We start from the raw sequence: 19,941 nt of genomic DNA, 5'->3' as shown, positions 1-19,941 counted from the left end.
ACTCCATACGGATCAGCCATGAGGGGGTTCGAAAGTTTGACGGTGCGAGGTCGAAGAAAAAGAAGCAGATAAAATAGTGGAGGGACGAAAAGAGGAGAGAGAGAGAGAGAGCCGGAGGAAAAGAAGAGAAAAGGCAGAGTGAAAGAGAGAGAAAAGTTGGATGGGGTACGGAAGGATGTGATAGCAGAAGGGTAGGATGGGAAGGCGGCACGAAACTGTTGGAGTAACTCAAAAGTTACGTCGGAGCTCGCGATGGGCTCGCGGATAATTATTTATCGCCTTATCAAACTTTCATAATCCCGATGCGGGACGGGGAGGAAGCAGAGAAGGAGTGTAGCTGCTTTAAACGCCGACGGATCTCTATGCTCGCATCGGCCAAGTTTTTAACGAGTTTTTAAACGTCGTAAATGACGCTGCCGCAGTGGAAGGGACTAACGGCGCGAATAGTATATGTTCTCTTTCTCTCTCTCGCTGCTAATCTCTTCTATGCAACATGGGGTGAATTTTTATCGCTTTAGCGCTTTATGTCATTCTGTGAGCCGCGAGTCCTCGCTTACCGATAAGAATTAACTGCGAAGATAAGAGGAGCAAATGTTCTCGGATAAATATTTCTATAGTCACAGCAGAAAACAAAAAAAAGGATAGAGGAAAAGAGAAATAACATGATTTAATTATGTCTCGAAATCTGTCTACCCTGCAATGACAGAAAAGAGCACAATTAGTAAAAATAATATGCTGTAAAATCTAATTTGATTTTTTGACAATATGAAAAAATAAATAAAAATATTTTTTACTGTTAATTAATTAAGATAAGCTTAATAAAATTCTACAAATAGTCTTTATGCACACAACACTAAAAGCAAAGATAAAAATTATGATTTTGAAGATACAATCTCAGAGATAAAAATGTGCTGTACATTATCTCAAAAACAAAATGTTTAACAGATCTTTTTGAAGGCATTCTATTTACGTTTGAGATATATTGTCTTGATTGTTATTGATTATCGCTATTATTGATTTTAATAGACTGTAAATTTTTTTAAAAATTATGTTTTACAACACAATTATGTGTGTCAAGTTATATCTAGCTTCTCTTATTGGAATTTGTCGAGTATAGCAGCGTATAGTTCCAAGAAACGAGTTGGTACCTGCCGGATCGATACCACCTCAAGCGAGAAGCGATCAGCATTACGATATCGGAACGGATTGGAACTCGCGTGGTTATCGAATATGGATTATCCGCTCAAAAATGGAAATTATTACAAGAACCGTGTACCGTGTAATTGCCATGCATCGATCGCAATACGGCCCTTCCTTCGCAATGTTCAGCTCTGTCGCGGAAAAAAAAGCAATGCGATTATACATATTTCCATATAAGAAATGTCACGTACAAAAATATTATCAAAAATATTATCACAATAAATATCACTACGATTGTAATATCGTAGCAAATTTTGTAATATCGTACTATTATCGAATTATATAATTAATATATATTAGCAATAATTAATGATAATAATTTTTCCAAATGTTCGAAATTAATTGCTTCTTTCAATCGTCAACTCAAAATCGTATTTTTTTCCGGAACTGTTGTCAGAGATATAATATCACGATTATATACATTTAACAAGGGATGAATATTAATCACAGAATATTAATCATACAGAGCGTATACTATCGATTATCATATGTAGCGCGCGGTCGTCAGTATGTTGAACAATAGCGAATAGCGGCGACGAAAAGAGCGATTTAATCTCGCTGCTCGTCCGGAAAGATAAAATTCGACGGATTACGCCGATTCATTTTCCAGCGGTGAATAAATAATCGAGGATGTTATTGTCGCTGAAAACAATTCCAACGCGCGCACCGCGATACGTTTGCACGCGCGGTCGATCAGCCACGCAAACGCTGATTTACGGAGAATTTGCTTTGCGAAGCTCTGATTCGTAAATGCCGTCGCGCGAATCCCATCGAACAAATGCAGCAAATTCGCGGAAACGTAAACGACAAAACGGCAGCTGAATTGAACAGGTATCGGATCGATAATGTCAATTACAATGCTACATAACGCTAGATACTACCTGGATTACGTAAGGGTGTTAAATCAACTGACAGACTAATGGGGGGAGGTATTTTCTGTACATATTGTAATAGCACATATTGCGATATATTCATTTAGATTCTATTACGCGCTACTTATTTGTAATTTCTGAATTTTATATCAATGGCAGAGCACGCTCATATATGCATGTGCATATATATACATGTATAAGCGCACTTTAAATTCATGATAAAATAACATTTTAAAAGGTCGTGCGATGAACTTTAAGCGCTAGGTAGGCGCGATATTTATCGTTATAATAACTCGATCTAATTATTTAAAATCACGATTTCCTACGAATGTGGTGGGAATACAGTCGTTATTCGAATGATAATTATAATCCAACATCTGCGGCGACTATAATTTAATGGACATTTCGCGACAAGTTACGATGCTTTCTGAATAAGATATGTACTTGAATATGCATATATGCTCGCTATTCTTTACTTTAACGTCGAAATCGTATTCGAATGGTTTCGTAACTCGAGCTATTAAGTTAATTTATCAATCTCGTTGTGACGCATCATTGTCGATGCTTGTACTTTGCTTTTAATCCGTTCTCAAATCGTTATTAAAATTTATGTATATAAAGACAATATATATGCTTCATTCGATGAAAATATCAGACTTGCTTTATAATTTCGGAAGATACTTATAATACTTAACAAAATATCTTTGAAATTGTAGATTAAAAATTGTTTTAATTAACAACAAAAAGAATGCATATCAAGAAAAAATAACAAATTATGAAAAATGTTTTTGGCAATTTTCTAATTTTTTACTTAATTCTCCGCTTTATGTTTTCTTTTATTGGAGAAAATATGCGCAGATATATAAAAATATAATTTCTTATATTTATAAAATAATTCAAAACGTGCAATTTCTGCGAGAGTAACATGGGTTTCTCCGTAAAAGAAATTAATTCGCTTTAGCTCGGAAATTTTCCCGGATTTTATCGAAATAGGATTATACAATTAATTTCTGATTGGCAAAATGCAAAGAATATAACACATATTATTTCAATAAAATACATTAATTTTCTCGAAATTAAATATCGATTTTACATCAACGAGCTCTCGAGAAAATTTCGAAAATTATTGATATAATATTGACACATTTCATATGCAGCAACCTATAATAATCTAACGCGTATGTTTCTCGCGACTAATAAAATCTGCATCCTCTGTTTATATGCAATATGATATAGCAAAATAATTCTAATCTATAGATTTCAATTTGAAGAAAAGAAGTGGGCAACGTATATAAAGATCTGAAAGTGAATTGCGTGGGAAAAGGTTTCATGAACGAAGGGCAATTCTCATATTTGCTCCGCTGCATTCTGACGAAGACTAATTCGCCGAAGGAAACACAGTGACTGGGCAAGATCGGGCGGATGATCATTGCGAAAACACCCGCGCATTCCTTTGATTCGCCGCTGTAACGAGTTATTTAGTAGTATTCCCCGTAGCAGCTCCGCGGTTCATCGCGCTATAATGGCTACCGAGTGCATCACGTTTCCCCCCGAGGTCAACGTGATGCATCCAAGCCGCGTTCTCGATGTGCCCCTCGCGTTTGTTTTCCAGTCAAGGAGCAACGCGCATACACGTGGGCTGCTTTGTTGATTACTGATAACTCTTTGTTTCGCGATATCATACTGATTTTATTTCTATATGAAATCTGTGTGCGTCTTTTGATTTAGATCTCTTTAATTTTATCTAAGGATTAAAATAATGAAACGTCGACTCTAAAAGCTGGAGTAATTAAATATGGTGTAATGTAATGTTGTAATAATCATCGTAATAATTAGAGAAAAATTTAGTTTGTAAGAGATGTTTAGTTTCATTATATATCAGTATGCATGTAAATAAAGAATCGTGCGCGTATATATCCATATGTCAAAAAATATTTGTCTAAATTTATTCGTTTCCCCCGTTTTAACCCATTAAATTCTGTTAGCGAATTTGATTGAAACAAACTCGTTTCCAAAAAAAATAATTTCACAAAATTAAGAAGCTTTAATGACTTAATAATCTCATGTGTATCGTTTCCGACCAATTAAACAATTATATATCATAATTTATAGTAGCGTCTATGCAATAAATTTTATATGTGAATCTTTGATAGAAGAGTTTAAAGTAAAATGTGGAAATGATGCGTCGAAAATTTGTCACGTGCAATAAGAATGTATACACGAACATCTCGAAATTCAAAGCGCATCAGAGGGTCAATTCAGACAGGCCGGCGACAAGGAAGACTGACGAAATGCATTTGGATGCATGCTGCCGTTCCATGTGATCAGATATGCACGCAATCGCCGTGCCGCTGCGCGCGCCCGTAGGCGTGCACGCGCGTGCACGTGGGCGCGTCGTGTGCACTGTCCGTGATGCGCTTCGCGCGTGACCATCATCGGTACACGAAAGCATATCTATCTATATACGATGGCCACGCATATTGCTATGAAGCAGAGAAAATTGCACGATTTCAATATGCGTTCGATTTTCGATATACTATATAACAAAAAAAATATATGTATATTTTTTCTTCTTGTATACGCGTCGTTTCTCCCAATTGTCGCGCGTTTCCATTGTCCCGAATAATTATGGAGATCATTTTCGTGTGGCTACACCGAAATCTGATATCTGATAAATTGTACCGGTTTTAATCTTTGGAATAAAATATGTAATGCGCATCACACGCAATGTATATTGAAATTCAAAAGCATTCAGATGGATATCAAATATTTAGACATAATGTGTATATCTGTTATTTATAATCATTATTAATCATTAATTTTCATTTCACTCAATTCGTTAATTTGAAATTTAATGATTTTTAAATCCTCTATCATAAATTGTATCACCAAGGAATGATATTTTTCTCATTACGACTACGGTGACCATTTTTTCAAAGAAAATAAAGGACAAATTTGAAAATTATTTCAATATGTTTCCAAATCAGTTTGCGACCAAAGTTACCTTTTCTATATTCGAAATTCAAACTCGTCTAAAGATTGGAAACCAAAAAAATAACTGTGGTTTATCACATATTCTTTTAATTTGAAATTCATTACAAATAACTAATGTCGTTCTTAGAGGAAATTACATTGACCAATTGTTTCCGTCAAAATTCGCACGTTAATATGACATTTAAAACGCCAAATAAAAAATACGGGGCAAAATTAAGTTTGAAAAAAAAATAAATCTAAAAGACAGCTAGTTGAAAAAAGGACTGTCTGAAATAAAGGGCGGATGGTCACCGTAATTATAACACAATTATTTTTTTACGATACAAGATATATTTTGATAACACAGTGTAACATGCGCTTATACGCGTGTACGCATTAATTGTATTTCGAGGTTTCTCGCTTCGAGCAAAAACCATGTATCCTGTAAACCAGAAACCCGACCTCTCATAAAACAGTTTCGTGATATGGCGATAGTTGAAACATGATTTCACACGAGATTTTAAGTTGCGACGCGAGCATCGTGTTTCTCCTGTCCGGAACGAGACATTGAAATATAACTCACGATACAGATGCAAGTTCCACCATGTGAACTTGGGTTTTGCATCACAAAGATAGGCGGTGCAGAGAGATACATGTGCGTTAAAATGATGAATTTCATATCACGAAAGTTTTGCTACTGGACATGCTACACTTTATATATTCTTTTGATATTAACAAAATTTAATTTTCTTGGGATTTAATTGAAAACACAATTGCGAAATTTTATAAAAATTATACATATAATTATGATTTAAATTCTTAAAGATCAATTTTTCTGATCGTTCAAAAATTATTAATGCGCCGACGATTCTTTCTCTGTTATGCAAAATTATCAAAAAATGTTTTCCCATATTTTGCGTAAATATTAGATGTTTAAAGATTAGATATCGTGTAAAGAGAGCGAGAGAAAGACACCAAACTTTCAAACACTATAATATCCCTCATGGGGGAGACGACCGTGAAAAGGACTTGATCTGGGAGGATCCTCGTTCGCGAATGACCGTGTAAATAATGATACACGCAACGTGCTGCCGATCGCGTGGCTTCCGATACGATAAATTGGGGGACTCCATTATCGTCTTCGAACGAAAGTCGAGGGTGATTCGAAAGAACAACGGACTTCTTCCCATCGAGGGTCTCCAGAGGAATCTCTGTCCTTTGGAGAAGAGAATTTCTTCTCTCATCTCTCTTCCGCGCTTTCCTTATTTTCTCTTTTTCCCTTTATATCTTTATCCTTCGCTTCAGCGTCTAGTGAAGATCTCTCCCTGTCGTAACCGACGTCGAAATCACGCCTCTTACACGGCAAATAAGTACGGTACATATCGGACTGCGAATTATGACGGCGGCTTTATCATGTTTCCCGCGAAACGATTTTTGCCCCATTTAACTTTGATTATGAGTCGTCTCGCGTTACACGAGTTTCAACCCGCGACGCTGGTTTAAGGGCAGCGCTGACAATCGCCGGCGGAAATCTACAGCAGTATCTTTGCTGTGCGCACGTGCAGAGGTTAAAGACCTATTTCTCAATATGCTTCTTTTCTTTTTTTTTTTTTTACTGTATATACATTATATAATTTATCTAACATCGAAATTGTTCTTAAACGGCTTCGTATTTATTTTAGCTCATTTTTATATTTTTGTTATATCATTCTAATACTTTTATTTTCACGAGATTAAAGACATCACTTTACTTGTACCGATATTTAATTCCTTGAATAATCTTCAATTTGTTTTTATACGTGACACTGCTAGTTCGACTAATTGTAATTACACTAAATTTATCTATAAAATATAGAAAATTTTAACTAGTTCAAGTTTTGTTGCATCTACTTATATTCAATAATTGAGAAGGTTAAATTTATTGTGATTGGATAAATGTCATTTTGACAATGTTATCCGCGATATTCGCGTCTTCGAGAATAATGTCATAGAAATGCAAATCTCGCGTGTCAGTGGATTTAAATTTTGATTGGCTAACAGCTAACATTTAAGACTTGACATTTCCATCGGCTTAAATTACATGTCGGTCAATTATTTCTTTTCTTTTCCGTCCCTTCAGTATATTGCCCGAAACAGCGTAAGATAATCTTAAATTAAACAGCACAGATTTAAGATCTCCTGTCTACTTTTTCATATCTCGCAAGAATTATTTCCCTCTTTTTGTCTCTTATAAATAGCTAAGAATACTTAGCTTTTCTCTTACATCTATACTTCTTTAATATCGGTTAAATTGCAATGTTACATTTCAAATAAAAAGATTGAAAAAAAACTCACCGAAGTTACAGTGCTTTCTTGACTTCCCAATCATTTATGAAAATGATCACTCACCTGCAACAGAAAGAAAAGAACACAGGTTAGCATGATGAAGCACAACTAGAATTCATTTGATCTGTCTTAATTTCTTGATTGTTAGGAATGTCGGATCGTCTTGAATCATTCTGCGCTTTCATGCTACGCAGCAATTTAATCTTCACTCAGTCATTGTTTATACTCAATGAGCCGACTCATCTGATTCATCAGCGTTATGCATTCTTCAAAGAGTGGTCAGAATATCTCGTTATCCGTTGAAAATAGTTACTTTGCTCCATCATGTTTAGTATAAAGATTTCGATAAACTCTATATATCAGTTATTTTAGTAATTGCGATACTACATATAGTATTATTACGCATTTTTTTACATTTTAGTTAATTTAGTTTATTTAATAGAATAATCTTCACTTTTTTCATACTGCGAAAACACAATATTAAGCAATTTCCATCATAGGAAAAGGAAACAAAAAAGAATTATTGAATAAAAGAAGAAAGGAAAATAAAGAAAGAAAAATATCAAATTCGTTATTTTGCAGAATTGAATTAAATACGACTCATAGTGTATATTATATAATCTTCTTCTATTAATACACATTATAATTATACAGTATCTTGTTATCGTTGTGAACAAAAGCAGAATAGATCGATGTTAAAATTAAAAAAAATTATTACTTAAACTTCTACAAATTTAAAATATTACGGCGAGGTCATGAATGCAATTTGACAGCATAATTATATAACGTATAGATTTTTGCAGACAGTAACGAGATAATGTGACCACTTTGACAGATGTCGGCTGGGAGCCGCTGTTACGTTTGAGAGAAAGAGAAGAAGAGAAAGAGAGAGAGAGAGAGAGAAGGAGCGCTTATGTTCACAATACCACGACCCATATACGAAGCTCGCGCGTTCAACGCATACGAAGTGGGTGGTCGGTCCGGGATCCGCGTTGCAGGTTGAGCGCCTCTGCGACCGAACAAATGAATGAGTGTGGGCGAACACGTGACTGGAGAAGCAAAAGCGCGCCGCTTCAAACCTCCGTATATATTTTCACCCCCTACTCTTCTCTCTACCTCCTACTCTACAGTATCTTCTCTCTTTTCCTCCCTCGCAACATAAATGACTCTTGGCTCCGCGAAATACAAACAATGCTTCGACAAAATTGACTTTAGATGAACAAGATCATTTTTAAAGACATATTTTTATAAAAAATGAGAAGAACAGAGGCGCAAGTTGTATCACTTTTTCGCGCATTTTTTTAAAGGAACAATTAAGTTTAAATAAATTCTCGTCGCACTCGAAATATCTTAGTGTAATGGAACAAATATTTTATATTAATATTCAAAAATAATGTTAAATAAAGAAAAGCTCAGAAAAATATTTAGCTTCCTGTTTGTACAAATTAAATATATTCTTATCTCTATATTTCTTTCAATCATAAAAAGCCAAAATTTTATTAAAACAAAATAATCTTTCAAAATAGTCTAAACTTTAAGTAAAATGTCATAGACATAACAATTTTTTTCGAGCTATTGAATAAGATATCTACATCTAAAAAGCGAGAGACTTCTCAATATATATTTTAATTATAAATAGATAACTTGTCATTATTAAAAAAACTTTAGTAAATTTAACATTAAGAGTGTAAACGAAAGTTATGAACATGGCGTCCAATCAAATTTACTTTGATATGATCACCGTAGTAAAATCATCCAAGGTAAAACATGTAAACTGCGTTCTTTGAACGACTCATAAGACTGTCAGAAGGTTTCATCTCATTTGTGAAAGAATATATGTATGTATATTGGATGTTTATGATTCTCTCAACTCAATCCTTTTAATTTATAATCTCACTATAGAATTTGTAATATCGCATCAAAAATGTCAGGACATCAATCATATTATAAATATTTGAAATTTTTAAATAGTTCCGTGTATTAAGCTTTTATTGTAAAAATAGCTGAAACATTTTTTCATTCAAATTCAATTAGCATTTATGTATTAATAGATTTTTAAGAATTCTCAAAGAATTATTAAAAAATTGTAAAATATATATATTTAAACGTATTTCAAGTTATGTTAAAAGGTAGTTGTGTGAAAAAACCAACAATCGACAAGAAACTCTTTCTGATGAAGAAGAATCCATTAGCTATCGGCTAAAATCATTGTGTGCATGTGACTATATAATACTATATATAGTTCGTACATAGCGAAGCTCTTATATGGTTCTCGTTCTATCCTACTTCACGAATGTATGCGGAACGCATCGTATATGTGCCTACTTCTAACGCGATAAACAAATATTTTCGAATACATTCGTTTTGGTTTATTCAAGGCGATTATTAAGAATGAGTCGCGTAAATCCGCGACTTCGCGGTGGCTCGTTTAACTCCGGAAGATGTTAACTTTCACGACCGAACAGTTTTTCTTCTCCCTCTGCCCCCATCCCTCCCGAGTACCGCAACGTAATCTTGTAAACGCACTGCGTTCTCTTCCGCACTCTCCTTCCTTTTTGCAGAGACTTTTTGCGCTCGTCGGCAAAGCGCCGTTTTGCTCGAAGCCGCCTTTTACGCCGCGATGCGGCCGGAAAATTGCAGCGAGATAAAAGTTTAAAGTCGCTCAGCCGGCGTTTACAAAACGCTAGCTGGTGCGATAGCGCGTGGAAGCGAAGTTTGTCCCTCTTTTTGAAGAATAGAAGAGGTCCTTTAGGGAAAGCACGTACCGTCGCGAGACATGAACGTCGGAAATTAAGAATTATGATAAACGGTCGTATCCGATAATATTATCGCGGAAGAAAATCGACAGATTAAAATCTTCAGAGTATATATTGAAGCACAATAATATCATCATATATATATGTATCTAATTGCATTTTTTTAACAAAAAATTCTTAATAGATATACTTCTCTTTAACTTCATACATGTTAACATTAAAAGAATGATGATCTCAAAATTATATTTTTATACATTTAACACGGGACATGTATGTCTGATTTTTTCTAACCAAATAGAAAAAAATCTTTAGTGTACTTCACTTTCATTATTTTCTATTTTAATTCAAAAGCCCTAGTCAAATGCACGGAAATCGGGAATTGTTTCTCAGAGAATCGAATAGAAATTGGTTTTACAAAGACTATAATAAAGTTTTTCTTTTCGGCTTGATTTCACGCCACTTCCGAAAGGAATCGTTTGTCTGGTAAATATCTCGCGAGTTAAAGAACCGCGGGGCAGACGCCGAGAATGCGTCATGACTCAAGCTTACGTAATCGCACGTACTTACGTCGTGTATACATATCGCGTGCACGCGTGTTTCCCCGTCGTTGTCGTGTGTCGTGTGCTTGCGTGCGCACGTCCGACGTAGACGGCACGGTCCCTGTTTGCAATGACTAATACACGTAATATTGCCTCGACACACACATTACACAGCGTCTTCCGTCCGCGTTTTGACGCACGGCCATGCGAGGATATGCGCATTAGAGCGTCGCTTATACTGGGTGTTCGCCAAATTCGTCGCGCGTTTCATCTCTGCGTAAAATTTATCTCGGAATTTTCCTTCCAAAAATTCGCGCGACGACAAGTCTTACTTTAATACCGCATTATAATCGAACCGTAATTTCCATTTCAAATTCCGTTTGAATTAAATAAAATATGACATTTTGTCTATTTATGCTCCGAAAGTTGGATTCACTGCAGGACACATGCATATAAAATTTCTTTGTGCATCGTAATAAAAATTTAATAATCGCTGTAGGATGATAACGTCGATAAACTATCGATGCATTGTTTATAGCTCAGGCATTGGAAAGTAAGAGAGACTTTAATATGTATATGTGCAAACGTATAGGACTATGCATATGCGCTTATATACATATGCCTGTGTGCATGAGAGTGTCTGCAATCTCCGCGAATACTGTCGAGGATGGAGAATAATGAATATGAGAAACCGGAAGATCCAATATTCAGCGGCTATATTCCATTTTCAGGCAATTATCGGTTTATTTAATTGAACTATTAATTGGATCGTCCGACGTAACGCACACGTCGCGCCACCGTACTTGCGATCAAATTGAATAAACGTCGTGCAGGATTACTTGGGTAAACGCTATCGATTCTAGCTTTCGTTGGAAGAATGAGGGTATCAGGGATATGCGAGATATATACTCGATCTTTTGGAGTATTAGATTTAAATGTGACTGCGATGTAGCCAAGTCCGATTCGATCACTTCGAGTCACTTGGGACAAAAAAATAAATTTTCAATCTTCGTATACCGAAATTCGCCTGTATATCTTAAAAAAAAATATATTGTATCTTTACCAAATTAAGAGAAAATAATTGTAAAACAGCAACTACAAAATTAAAAAATTTCGAATAATGACTACTGTTAATACATCTATAATCAAACATAATTGTCATCACGCTTCTTTAATCATAGATTTTTTAATAGATATAAATAGCTATGTGTTATAAATAATAACCATATTATATTTGAATTATAAATTTAAATATAATTCGGATATGATCTGATTGTAATATGATACAATCGATACAAAAGATATGATAATAAATAAAAAGAAATTTGCTTTAATTTTTTCTACTTTTACGATATTCGTCTCGATAAAAATTTAAAAACATTTTTATATTAAATCGCGATATAGCTGAAAATAAATGGTGAATAAAATATTTATATATAATCGAAAATAATAAAGAAAATAATCTCGTATGCAATACAACATAATCAAAACATTTTTCGTTCGGCAATTAAATTCGGTGCTTCCTCTTTAAAAACTTCAATACTGGACTCCCACGTCGAGCGTGCGTTTTTTTTCAACACCACTCCGCAAACAAATTGCGCGCAGACTAGCAACGTGCGCAATGTTCGTTGATCTCGCCGAAGGTAGTTAAAACATTTTATAACAGCACGAAAGGGAGTACGCGCGCTCTCTCCCGCCGACTCAATTATTTTTACACAACCCACGACACTTCCGAAAATCATTTCTCGTTGAATTTTGTCGCGCAAGAGGTCAAAAGATTCCCCAGGCGGAAATTCTAGCGTGAATTTCTTTACATTTTCCGGAACATCGACTACGGAATAGAACGGAACGATGAGGTCGCGTTGGGCTCGCCTCGTGAAGACTCAGGTCTGATTTATTTCGCGGAAATGGTCATGTCTCAGTGATGCTGCAGTCGCAAAGTATTATTTATGGAATATAAGAGTATTCGCAAAAGTCTTAGAATGCGTACATCCGCAGTTATATTTTTAAAAGACAAGTTTATGCGCGAATAAAGAGAGAGAGAGAAGTGTTACACATAATAAACATTTTATATATTATAATATATAAAATAAATGTCGATGTGTGTGTGTGTGTATGACGCTCCTCTCTTATCAATTTATCCAAGACTGTCTTTTTTAATGTCTACAACGCTTTTGCATTTCCAATGTACAAATAATACGCTTCGGGATCCATACGTTCCAGAATGCGAATCGAAAGTGAGTAGCACACGTTCGGATTCCCGCGCGAAGTGCCATTCCCTCTCCCTTTTACTCTTTTTACTTTTTTTATATCGCCCCAGCAATTGGAATTGAGTCGTGACGAGTCCCGTCGGTGGTTTCAGTCGGCAGATCCCTGAAAATCCCCATCGGGATCGTTGACCCCCTCCCTCTCGAGCATCCCGCGAGTTCCGAAGTGGTAAAAGGAAGAGCGGCGAATTGCGATAGTGGAAAGGGAGGAAAAAAAAAGAGCGAAAGGACGAGGAACGTGGGTACAGAGAGAAAGAGAGGATGGAGATGTATTCCATATCGATACTCTCCTATACTCGAGCTATCCTCTCGCAATATCGTTCGGTATATCACCATCACGTCTGATCGAACTGCTAGTTTATACCTATACGACTCATAACGATTCTCGAGCGTGGGAAAGAAAGGAACGTGCGCCTCTGTTTTCATTTTCTCTCTATTTCTCTCTGTTTTTAACTCTCTTCATTCCCCTTCTGTCTATTGCCGTCTAAATATCATAGAGAGATCGAGAACTTGAAAATATTAGGTGAGATGAGTTTAAATAAGGTGATCTTGCCAAGTCGAACGAAACTTCTTCCATTCGAAATGGGAAATCTGAACTGCTGACATCGAAAAAAATATCTCGATAATCGAGTTGCAAATTTCATCCATTTAAATCGTACCGATTTAAAGTAAATTCTTGTTCTTTTGCATCTTTAAAAAAATATTTTTGAAGATCTATTTAAAATAATTTGCGAAGAAAAACATCTTTGCCATCTATTTATGCTTTGACCAATGTCTATAATCGTAAACTCGCATAAACGTACAAAATAAATATTTCATTTATATAATTTGCATCAATTATTTTCAAAATTTCCTTACTTTATATTTTTAATATTAAAGTGGAATGCTAATAAAATCAGTTTGATCTTGAAACTTCAAAGTAAGAATCTTATTACGGATCGTTTACGGATTCCAAAAAATTTAATTATAATATAATCTTTTAATGTTAATTGTCTAATCTTGTAATATATTCTCTACATCACCACCGTCATACTTTTTGATTTCTTTTCTACTACCTTCTTCTTCAGATACTTTTTTCTATATGATATTTTATTTCTTCAACTTATATGTGGAACGACATTGGTCGTGCGTTCTACGTTCGAAACATCGATTTATCATAATGACTTAAAAAAATCTCCAACAGATTGCATGACCTCCTCGAGCGACGATGAGGAATCTGTTACGCGGATCGGCTTCGTAGGGGTTTTAATCCCTTAATGGATCTGACAAGAGTGATTATCCGCGCGCGTTCTTCGGCCAGTATAATCACGCCTGCCATTCCAGCGCCGGAAATCAATCATGCGAGTTAATAACGTTACGAATCGGCGGGCTGTTATAAATCATTCGGTGCAATGCGCGAAAATGAGCCCGGGTCATCTCAAATAAGTATATAAACATTGCAGTGGCGTATCGAGAAATATTCAATAAAGCGATACAACGCAAATATACACGCAACGGAGAAACCTTATTGTAATCATTTGTTTTAAAATGGATCGGTTTTTAAAACATCATAAATTTTAATGAAACACAAATGTGAGTGCGTAATATCGAATTAATATTTTCGAAACATTGTTCGAATAATAAGTTAGTATATTATGATTTCATTTAAATATAATATTTACTGTGTTACATATTATATCATCTTTATAAATATGATACATAATAATATGCATATTTATATAGCTATTATATACGCATATCACAAAATATATTCATATATTTCGATTGATTTTAAAGGACTAAACCGACAAATGAACGCGATTACAGAAGAGGACATGCACGTGCAGAGCTTCGTGAAAGCGTCATTGACGCGGTAACAGGTTCCCAATCGGGATCGATGGCGCGTTTTTTGTATGCGGATAAAAAAAATTACTAGCGGCAGATACGTCACAATCGAAACGGACAAAAATGAAAACGTCGGTGAATGCTGAATGAAGCTCGAAATAAAAATGACGACGCAATCGTCGCGACGTAATTAATGAAAATATTTCCTCGCGGCTGTCTTTTGTCCTAAACTAACTGGTTATATGTGAGGATTCAATGTCGATCTTTCCGTCAACTCGCGAGGACAACGGCGACGATTATCAAATTAATTTTAACTCGTATAAGATTATCGATAGAACGTACATAACGACAAGAAAAATGTGCACGACTATATAAAGGCGATCTTTCTTTAATAACTAATACATATTTAATATCAGATTGCAACGTCCACTTGCTCTTTAAGAAATTTCCGATAAAATAAGTTGGCCAGATGTCTTTATTTCCAAGAACATATACTTTTTTCTTTTTTCTTCAGTTATCTTCGAATGTACTCGCGCACTTTGAAATTTGTCTTAGTTTGTCCCAGTTTTTCATAAAAAAAGAACATGAAAAAGTTATATATATTCTATTTTGTTTCTTTCCACGTCATTTTATTGAAATTTAAAAACACCAAATAGAAAATATCATTATTCCCATTGTTACTATACAATTTACTTATTCATATACATATAAATATGACATGTATGCACATATTATGCTGAATATACACATCAAATAATCATAAATAATCATAAATAATTATTAAAATACAATAATGTTAATTGTGTGGTTATGAAAAATTAATATCCTAAATTTGTTCTTTTTTTAACTTAATACTCGCAGTTTTCTTCTCACTATTATCTTAAAAAATTAAATACGAAGAAATATCTACTTCTTGTGATTGAATGATCTTCTTGAGAATGATTTGAGAATGATTTCTCGAAGATTAAGAAATTGAAATTCAATAATAATTTTAAAAAATATGTATGGTAGTTATATAAAATATATATATATACTACACTGATATATGTAAAAGCAAAAAGAGATGTTCAATTATAATAGTTTAACTGTTTTTAATTCAACTCTTACTTCTTATTAGAACATTAATTACTAATAACAAATATGTAGAAAAATCTGGCAGCAGCGCTACATATTTATTCGAAATATAAGATTTATAAAATTTAATAAAATTTATAAAAAGTGCAACTTTTTAAAAATTGATTTCAAATTCAATACCTATTTGCTTATAGATAAATTTTAACAATCTAAAAAGTCGCAAAAGAGATGGGAAATAAATTCGATACAGAGATATATCAATTCTTATAGATGTATACACGAAAGACACCCTGTAGATGCCTGTGGGTAGAATGATGTCAAAAAGAAATCGCATCCCGCGGAATCCGAACAGCCGCGGAAAAACGACGCAACGGAATTCCCGACGAAGTGCACCGGTTTTACGAGGGCTCTCTGTGAATCAGCCGCAGCCTTCCTATCCCTATATTCCACTTTGTTTACCTTATTCTCGCTGAATCTCGCATCTTATATAGAGTGTACGAAAAATAATCCTGTTTCTAACAGAAACAAAATTTGACGAAATTAGTACCTAATATACTTCAGTAATATTAAGGGAAATAAACATCCATCCAAAATGTTCGATTATTCAAGGATTGATTTTACCATACAATTTTTCGTCCTTTTATTAGAAGAGTTAAAAAACGATAAAAGTATAGCAGAGCCTATTTTTATGCCGATTTTCAGTAAGTATTAATATCGAATGTAATAATTGAAATCATAAAATAAGTTAAATGATTTAATCGTTCATAGTGTACGTGTGTGATAAAATCAATAATTATTACAGAATTATTATCAAGAATCACTGGCATAAATAAAATTCCGAAAAAAAATTCCCTAGACATGAGAATCGTTTTCTGCACACCATGTATATTGGCACCCTCCTCGTATCTCTCTGCCCTTCGCAGAGCATCGTCCATCTTCGGCTGCAGCTCCTTCGAATTCCGCTTACTGTCATCGTTCGCATTTCTCACGACCCACGCACGACGCGAACTAGATTTGGCAAACGTCGCAAAAGGAAACTTTATTCTCAGACTGTTAACGCTGCCGCGATTCGAACAAGGCGATTCGTCTTTCTTGTGTTTTCTTGTGTGCATATGTGTATATGTACGTTGTTTCACGTCTTATTCTTTATTTATAATCAAAACCCAAGTAACGATATATGATTTAAAAAATCGTCTTCGTAATAATGCAAAATTTTACACAAATTTATTATCTTCATATTAATCTTTCTTATTTACAAATTAATATTATTTACAAATTACATATTAATCTTTCTTATTTACAAATAAATAATTTAATACACTGATTGTTTAAACTTTATTTAAATAAAAAAATTATAAATGTTTTTAAATTAAGATGAATTAGATAAAAGAAGAAAAAAGTGTGTATGTGTGATAAAATAAAAAAAATTTAAGTTTTGAAAATTTTATCCGATTTTTCAATTTCCCGAAAAATTTGCATTTTTATAAGTAGCAAACATTAAGATTAAACGATCCGTTCAACACTTATGCTGCGAATGAAATAAGCCAAGTTTACGCGTTTTCCATCTCCAAATCGTTTCGTGAGATGGAAAAGATCGATCGCAACGTGCAGCATGGCGATTACTCGGCGCTGCTTTCGTATTCTCCTCGGAAACAAGCGGCCGCAAGTGTACGTTATACCGTCTACCAATTTGCTATTCAATCAAGCAGATCACTGGAATGCAGTTTAAAGTTGTTCCATCCCAATCTCGTCTTCGCGAGTTTCGCGCAATTTCGCGTGGAAACATATACACACATATATATGTGTGTGTGTATGTATACATATACATCCGTTTCCAATTTCTCTTTTCCGGAAGAGTCCGCTTATCCACCTCGTAAGGAAACGCGGTTGCTGCGCAACCGAGATTCGTCGTCTCCGTGGTTTCGTCCGCGGTGAGATGTAGAAAATAAGCGAACGAAACCGAGAAGAAAAGAGAAGAAAAGGACCCCATCCCACTCTCTCATTACCGAGATATTCATGCGAAAAAATCGGAGATCATTTCCAAATCACGCATGTAATTTGCTCGTTACGTAGATCAAGAAGATATAAAAAAATTTAGCTTGAAAAAGAATATTTTGAAAATAAAATAAAAATGAAAAAATTAACACTTGTAAAAAAAATTGTGTGATATATCGATTTAACCGTTTGTACGAAATCAAGTTAATATATCATCAACATATTTTAATAAAATGTAACATAAGATATATATTTCATAGTACATAAATAATTCAAATGTTTGAAATGCAAAATCAATGCAATAATTTGAATTGCAATGATTTAATTATATTCTATAAATTTTCAAGAATGTTAAAAATAGAAACAATTTAGTTTGAAATAAATGTTAAATTATATCTTAAGCATATTCGTGCATCTATCAAAGAATAATTGCTTACGATGTAAGATTAATATCTACAACGTTTCGTAATAAAGAAATACATCAATGTACAATTCATAAAAAGCGTGGAAATAACATGTTTCATCACACGCAGACTCTCATATGAATGATAAAGATGAATAAGACATTTATGTCAAAATTGAAAGATGTGACGAAAATAATATTCTACACCTATATACGATCATAAAATTAATAAAAATAAAATATTTAACTTTTAAATATTTTGAGAGCCACTCTCTGATCGCGAAATTAGCATAAAATAACATCTTTTTATTCTGCTAATATTTTATTAAAAAATTCCACACAACGCGATAGAATCTGTTTATTATTAGAACCCACTTATTAGATGCAATTGACGGATCACTGTAGTATGAAAATATTTGGCGCGCATTACTCGCCTCGTAAAAGGCGCCTACGTAATTAATCACGTCGTATCTTTATGCATCTCCGGTCGAGTAACAAGATTATGTTCCCTATTCGCATGCATACCGTCCCAGATCCATAATCATCGCCGTCGAAAGACTCGCTTTTACGATAGATCTTTTTTTTCGCTTTTTCGAGCGGGAAACGCAAATTGTTTATGTATGAGAACGCTCTCGTACGCGGGCTCATGGAAATTACTCCCGAAGCATAGTCATGAACAGTATAGGCAACATGGTACTCCTCCGAATCTAGGAGGAAAATGTCGCAACGGTGGACACATTCAGCGGTTAGTAATTTATATTCATAGAAGCGTTCTTATTTTGAGTTTTATATCTCCCAAGTGTTATTTTTTATTTACATACAGAAAAAAAAACAAGATTAAACAGTTAGTATTAATTCTCTATAGAAAAATTTTTTTTCAAAGATTTGTTGGACTTCTATAACATTTTGTGTAACAAAATCGATTTTCAATTTCCTAAATGTCACTTCATCGAGATATTGATATAGGCATACTCAAAAAATATTTTAGGCAATATTTCTGCAACAAAGGATGCCCTGTATTTTATATATAACATTTTCACAGAAAAATATAACAAAAATTATTACTTTGTCAGCATCGTAATATATGTATATAATCATTTTCTTGCATATTATATAATCGAATATTATATAAAAATGTTTTATGATAAAACATAATGATCTTTTTCTGAATAAGAAAATTGTTTCTCTCTCCTCGAAAAGCTCTTTTCTGAAGAATAAATGTTTTTTTTTTTTTTTTTTTTTTTTCAAAAGAAGCTTTTTTGAAAAGTATTATCACGCGAGATGGAAGTACTCGGATCATAAGATTGATTGAATTTATGTGAACACAAGCACGACACAGGCCAAACCTGTCACTCTGTTTTACGAGGTAACGAAGGCAGACGGAGAGTGAATTTCGCAGGCTCTCCTCTGCATCTTGTTTTCCGTCTCTATCTCTATCTTTCTCTCTCTCTCTCTCTCTCTTTCCCTCTCTTCCTTTCTCTCTCCCACTCCCTCTCCGTCGAGGAAGGCTAAGGAAGCCGATAAACGGTCTAGACCCGATACGATTAGCCCGCAGATAGGTCGAAGGTGATAAACTCTGATGATGACGCTCTGACCTAGCGCAAGCCACGAACTTGTAAACGAAATGAACAAAATGTCGTTCGAGAATGACCCTTTAAACACTGCAGAACGTATCTGGCATTAAAACTCACCAATATCTTCAAAATTCATCAA

At 34.3% G+C, this 19,941-nt stretch overlaps 1 protein-coding gene and 1 long non-coding RNA gene across 7 annotated transcripts in view; both read right to left on the bottom strand.

Annotated features, from left to right (window-relative positions):
• The window catches only part of Rbp6 (RNA-binding protein 6), a 590,474-nt gene that overhangs the window by 530,210 nt on the left and 40,323 nt on the right, over nt 1-19,941 (bottom strand). The window lies entirely within an intron of this gene.
• LOC114937653 (uncharacterized) overlaps nt 1-19,941 on the bottom strand; it is a 152,520-nt gene that overhangs the window by 111,706 nt on the left and 20,873 nt on the right. For 3 of the 4 annotated variants that reach the window (XR_003820918.1, XR_003820919.1, XR_014924970.1), the window contains exon 2: nt 7,380-7,433. This is a non-coding gene — a long non-coding RNA (uncharacterized LOC114937653). Of the gene's footprint in view, nt 1-7,379; nt 7,434-10,693; nt 10,871-19,941 lie in introns of those variants that run through there. The other variant, XR_003820920.1, reaches the window with a different exon arrangement.

Source organism: Nylanderia fulva, unplaced genomic scaffold (assembly GCF_048542155.1).
Source record: "Nylanderia fulva isolate GAGA-0341 unplaced genomic scaffold, ASM4854215v1 Scaffold28, whole genome shotgun sequence".
NCBI lineage: Eukaryota > Metazoa > Arthropoda > Insecta > Hymenoptera > Formicidae > Nylanderia > Nylanderia fulva.
This window is presented reverse-complemented; position numbering and strand designations above follow the sequence as displayed.